This window comes from Arachis hypogaea, chromosome 14, assembly GCF_003086295.3.
Source record: "Arachis hypogaea cultivar Tifrunner chromosome 14, arahy.Tifrunner.gnm2.J5K5, whole genome shotgun sequence".
NCBI classification, from domain to species: domain Eukaryota; kingdom Viridiplantae; phylum Streptophyta; class Magnoliopsida; order Fabales; family Fabaceae; genus Arachis; species Arachis hypogaea.
The window spans coordinates 140,906,002-140,912,797 of record NC_092049.1 but is presented as its reverse complement, the minus strand read 5'-3'; the positions used below and the strand labels follow the sequence as shown (position 1 = coordinate 140,912,797).

Sequence of the window (6,796 nt, the reverse complement as noted above, 5' to 3'; positions counted from 1 at the left end):
TAGAAAGCCCTAGAAAACCCTAAAAAATCCTAAAAAATCCTATATAATCCTAGAAAACCCTAGATAACAATAATAAACCCTAGATAACCCTAGAAAACCTTAGACAACCCTAGAAAACCCTAGAAAACCCTAGAAAACCTAGAAAACCTTAGAAAACCCTAGAAAACCCTAGAAAACCTAGAAAACCCTTGAGAACCCTAGAAAACACTAGATAATCTTAGATAACCCTAGAAACCCTAGATAACCCGAGAAAATCCTAAAAAACCCTAGAAAGCCCTAGAAATTCCTAAAAACCCTAGAAAGTCCTAGAAAATCCTAAAGAACCCTAGATAACCCTAGAAAATACTAGAAAACCTAGAAAACCCTAGATAACCCTAGATAACCCCAGATAACCCTAGAAAACTCTATATAATCCTAGAAAATCCTAGAAAACCCTAGATAACCCTAGAAAATCCTATAAAACCTTAGATAACCCTAGAAAACCCTTGATAACCATAGAAAATCCTAGATAACCCTAGAAAACGCTAGAAAATCCTAGATAACCCTAGAAAACCCTAAAAAATCCAAGATAACCCTAGAAAACCCTTGAAAATTCTAGAAAACCCTAGATAACCCTAGAAAATCCTAGATAACCCTAGAAAATCCTAGAAAATCCTAGAAATCCTAGAAACACTTGAAAACCCTAGAAAACCCTAGAAAACCCTAGAAAACCTAGAAACACTTGAAAACCCTAGAAAATCCTAGAAAACCCTAAAAAGCCCTAGAAAACCATAGAAAACCCTAGATAACCCTAGGAAATCCTTGAAAACATAAAAAACCCCTGAAAACCCTCGAAAACTCTAGATAACCATAGAAAATCGTAGATAACCCTAGATAGCCCTAGAAATTTCTAAAAACCCTAGAAAACTCTAAAGAACCCTAGATAACCCTAGAAAACCCTAGAAAACCTAGAAAACCCTTAAAAATCCTAGAAAATCCTAGATAACCCTATAAAATTCTAGATAACCCTAGAAGATAACCCTAGAAAACCCTAGATAACCCTAGATAACCCTAGAAAACCCTAGATAACCCTAGAAAATCCTAAATAATTATAGAAAGCCCTAGAAAATCTATAAACCCTAGAAAACCGTAGATAACCCTAGATAACTCTAGATAACCCTTGAAAACCCTAAAATACCCTAGAAAAATCTAGATAATCCTTGAAAATCCTAAAAAGCCCTAGAAACTCCTAAAACCCCTAGAAAACCCTAGAGAATCCTAAAGAACCCTAGGTAACCCTAAAAAACCCTAGAAATCCTAGGAAATCCTAGATAACCCTAGAAAGCCCTAGAAAATCCTAGATAACCCTACAAAATCCTAGATCACCCTAGATAACTCTAGAAAATCCTAGATAACCCTAGATAACCCTAGAAAACCCTAGATAACCCTAGATAAGCCTAGATAACTCTAGTCTACTCAAATCTGTGGCTGACAGATAAGCAAAGAATGACTGGAACTGCTTTTCATACCTACAGAACTATGGTCAGAGGGAGAACTATTTACTTCCATCTGGACAAAATAAGAGAGGTCTTCAAACTGCCTCAACTACAAGATGATCCTGAATCCTTTAATAGGAGAATGGTGAGAGGAGATAAGGGGTTGGATCAAGTTCTAGAGGACATATGCCTCCCTGAAACTAAGTGGATAACCAATTCAAAAGGTGTCCCAAACCAACTCAAGAGGGGAGATCTCAAACCAGTTGCAAGAGGTTGGCTAGACTTCATTGGGCGTTCTATATTGCTCACTAGCAACCGTTCTGAGGTCACTGTCAAGAGAGCAGTGATAATTCATTGCATTATGCTGGGAAAAGAAGTGGAGATTTATCATCTGATTTCTTGTGAGATTTACATAATTGCAAACAAGAACTCCACTGAAGCCAAACTGGCTTACCCAAACTTAATCTCTCTGCTATGTAAAGATGCTGGGGTGAGGTTAATCGCGCGTTTGCGGAGAGGTATGACGTTGTCGGCTGAAGGATGGGCGGCAGTGGGTCGAGGGAGAGGCTGCACGGCCGGTGGCGGTTGGGCAGCGAAAAGGAGGTTGTTCGGGGCTTGTACAGTGCAATCGGACATTCGCAGAAAGTTTGGGCAGTGGCGGCTGGAGTCTGGGCAGCGTCTAATCGGAGATCAAAAAAATGAAGCAACGGCTGGGTTACTCTACAGATCGAAGTTTGCAAATAGAGGAGGAAGGTTAGCGTGACAGTGGGCGTAACTGATTTGGTTTAATCCTTATTTTTTAAATTTCAAAATCTGAAATAATTAATAATTAATTAATAAAAAGATTTATTTCGTTTTCCTTTTTTATTCTATTGTTTGAATTGTTTACCTCACTCATTGTTTTCCTATACTTTTTCAAATTGTAAACCAAGTAGATAAATATCGATAATAAATACAACAGATACAGTGCGAATATAATTTGTATTGCTAATATTCATAGCACTTACTAAAGACAGTACTATCAAACAATATGTAAAAAATTAAATCATTATTCATGTTGCACTATTCTAACCTAAGTGTCACTTTTGGATATGACTTCAATTAATTGCCTATTAATTTCACTATTAATTAATAGTTACATACCTACTTTATTTATTTAACTTAAGTTACAATTAGTTACCTATTTTATTTATTTCACTTAAGTTACAATTAGTTACAATCAATTATACAAAATATCAAACCATATTATACCCAACTAAATATATATAAATTGTCTAACTTTGTCTAGTTACAAAGTCCTATCACATTAACTAAGTTACTAAAACCTAAACATCTAAATTAATTATTCACTAAAAAATAAAACAAGAAAAAATTACTAATCTTAAAATCTAAATCTCCAGCCACATGCCAAGTAGCATTCAGTCTATTGATGTCTCTCTCGTGAACATATTTTCGGAGGCCATATTTACTTAAGGAACTCGAATTTAAGCGTTTAGAAACTAACAAAATTCTTAAAAATTATTCAAATACACAGCAATCTAGGCTGCTATGACCTTATATATACGTCTGAGTATATATCGGATGTTGAGACCCAAATTAGACAAATTGTATATATCTCAGATACTGAGATCCCTTTTTCAGTTGCCACATATCTCAGGTGCTCAGTCTCCAATCTCGATAATAACACATATCCTAGATGCATCCAAGATATATCTCGGCATCACTCGCATAGGGTGTCAAACGCCGAAATATGTTCAATTTTTTACTTATCTTTCGACATCCAAAATGTGTAAGATTACGCATTTTAAAAAATACTTCACATTTTATCTATTTTCATAATTTATACATTTATTTAATTTACATAAAAGATCCTTAAAATTACTATCTCATAAGAACATTTTTAATGTGTCGCTTTAGTTTAATTTTATTTTAAGTTTTATAATATAATATGTCACATTTATAATATGTTACATAAATATTTGTGAGATCATATATTATAAAATTTGATTTAACACTCAGTAAAAAATTTGTTATTCTAATAGTTAATTTCATTTAAATTTATTAATAACATTACAATGTTTATTTAATAAGTTTAATGAATATGTAAATAATTGCATTGTATTAGTGTTTTTTTTTAAATAATATGATATTATTAGTATTATTTTAAAAATTATATCTAATATAAATTTTAATTTCAAATGGTAAAAATTAAAAATAATATTAAAAAAATATCCTATTTAGATTGCTCTAAGTTGTAAGTTATAACTTATAACTACTAATGAATTTTGATTGAATGGCTGTTACTTACAATACTCCTATAATATTTGGAATTTTAAAATTCGGTGTGATTTAAATTTAAAAAATATCAAAATAAAAACTCTGGATCTATTTTAATTTTTTTTTGTTTTATTAAAAAAAATTACTTTCGACTCTCCCTCTCCTCTCTAACCCACTCGGTAAACATCATCATCTTATTGCTGTCGCGCCTCCGCCACTTGCTACGGCGCTGACGCCCTTCCGCAATGCCAACCTGAGGCAGAGATTCCGATTCCGGCGTTAACCCAAATTTTTGGATATCAACCCCGAATTTATGGAGAACGGTTCGAAGCCAGGAAGGAACAGAGGCGACGGCGTAGCTAAATTTTAATTTTAAAAAGTAATATAATCTTTTAAATAAAAATTTAGAATCTTTCAAACAATTAAACAACTCTTATCTTAAAAGAATATTTTATTTTTTAAAAATTAATTATAAAATTATTTTATTTTTTTAATAATTAAATTTTAATTAAAATTAAATAAATTTAATACTAAAAGATATTTTAGTTTTTTTTTATTTTTGTTATATTTTAATATCAACTCAAAAATAAAATAAATTTAAATTAAAATAAAAAAATTGTAACTAAACAAAATTTTAATGTTTTTTATTCTTTCTCTTTTTGATTATGGAGTCCTAAAACTCTGTGGATAGACATTTCTTTTCTATAATTAAAGAAGAAGAATGTTAGGGGCCAGCAACTTTTGTGATTTGTAGTCATCAAATAGTCATCAATGATGATTTTAATGGTGTGAGATTGGTGTGAGATTTCATCTAATGGCTCATTTTTTTTGCTGGTTATATACTGGTCAAAATTTAACAAAGTTGCTGCCCTCTAGAGTTTTCCATTAAAAAATACTAAAACTCTATTAATCTATTATTTTGAAATATCAAATCACATATTGAAAATCAAGTTTATCCTTGAATTAAGATTTGTTGCTTATTGAAACGATTTTCATTGGTTAAAACTTAAAAGTTAAAACCTTTGACCAAATTAACATTAACCGGAAAAAAAGCAAATCAATTGCTTCCCCATTTTTTAAAAATAACGGTTTCCAAAGTTACATTATTTCTAGGAACTGAGGGGAAAAAACGTGGGAAAATGCTCGTCTTTTTAAACGGATTGAAGAAATGTGCATATGAATCTTCTTCCTCGCCAAAAACCCTAATATCGGGACCAATAGCAATGAAGCAATCGAGCATGGAGAAGAAGAAGCTCAAGAGCATCAACGATCTCCTTCTTCCGGAGCTGATAGGAGCAATCTTACTGAGGGTTCCCATCAAACACCTTGTGTGCGTCAGGTGCGTTTCCAAGCTATGGAACACTCTCATTTCCGATCCCAATTTTGCAAAATCCCATCTTGATCACTCTCTCGCACCCTCCCATGGATGCCTCTTCCTCCAAAACAATTCTCACGCTTCCTCCGTTGACCTCGACGCACTGCTTCAAGATGATAATGATGGCGTTGATGTAATAGCCATCTCTCTCCCTTTCAAGAAGAAGCTACCTTTTGATGATTTCTGTCTTGTTGGTTCCTGCAGAGGGTTCGTACTCTTACACTGCGAACCACAGTTTTTTATCATATGGAACCCACTCACTGATTCCAGCAAAAGAGTTTCATACTCTCATATGGTTAATGCCGCAACAAGCTATGAACACTTCTCCGTTCGCGGTGAAGCGCTTCTATATGGCTTTGGTTATGATGCGTCACAAGATGATTATGTAATAGTTGTAGCATATAAGGGTAAAGACGGCGAAAACCATTTTGATCTGTTTTGTTTGAAAAGCAATTCATGGGTTAATCTTGATGCTGCACTTCCCAAATTACCGGAACGGGGGTAATTTGAAATCTAAGGGGTTGTTCTGTAACGGGGCTATTCATTGGTCTACTCATGAGTACTGTTTTCACATTCTTATCTTTGATATAAAGCGAAGGACTTTTTCAACCATATCTGGGCCGGAACAACTGGCATGCTCCTATCCAGGTATAGCCGTACTACGAGGCTGCCTAGCCTTGTATCATAACAATGGTGATAGCTGTAAGATTTACATATGGGTGATGCAAGAATATAAAGTGCAGTCGTCTTGGATCCTCTGTGAGATTCCCCTTGTATGCTTTAAGTTTAAGCCACTGTGCTTATCTGCTAATGGGGATATTATTGGAAGATCTTATCCTTGGGAGGGTGAAGTAGGGTTCTTTGTATATAATGTCAGAGGAGAGCTGCTCAAATATGTTAAATATCTTTATGGTGATCCTACCAGCCAAGTAAGGTCTATCGTGCATGTGTACTGTCCCTTGGCTCTCCCTAGCAACATCAAGCAGAAGAAGAGGAAGAAGGGTATGTAAAGTGTGCTTTACACCATTTTGTTGCTGTTAATTTTGCTTGTGTTATGATTGATTGAAACGATTTGACCATTGATGGTGAATTTGAAGTCCATTAAACCATGTCTTGCTTCTTATTGTCACGTCTCCCATTGAGGTTCTTTGAGATTAAAATTATCTCTGTTTTTCTTGTGTAATGCGGTGAATTTTACTGGTTGATCTTTTCTGCAGGTTCTTAGAATCACGAAGAAGTCAAACAAGGGAAGGGAATTAGGAGTAAATACGGGAAAAGCTTGGACACTTTGATTGTGTGGTAAATAAAGTGTAGGATTGGCAAGTTGAGCTAGAAAGGAACTCCTCAAAATTCTTATTCTATGATTGGGGAAAACTCAAGCATTTGAAAATGCAATTGAGTTTCTTCTTATTTAATTCAATATCTCTTTTGAATTATATATAATAGTAAACTAAGTAAAGTAATATTTCTGATGCTTTATTTTTCCTCTCCTATACATGTAGTTCAAGTTTTGGATTTGCTTCTTTATGTTTTATCTCTACCATATTTTATTAGTTGCGTTATCTTTGACTGATCTATCATTAGATTCCTGTTCTTATTCTTTCAATACTAATCCCTCTGTTTAAATGATTCTAAATGGCTTATATAAGTAATTGCCTTTTCTTCTATG

General features: G+C 33.7%; 1 long non-coding RNA gene across 1 annotated transcript; it reads left to right on the top strand.

The window, feature by feature from the left end:
• Positions 1-4,856: 4,856 nt before the first annotated feature.
• Positions 4,857-6,763, top strand: LOC112798059 (uncharacterized). The gene is made up of 2 exons (XR_011871578.1): positions 4,857-6,129; positions 6,345-6,763. It is a non-coding gene; the product is annotated as an uncharacterized lncRNA (long non-coding RNA).
• Positions 6,764-6,796: the final 33 nt, after the last annotated feature.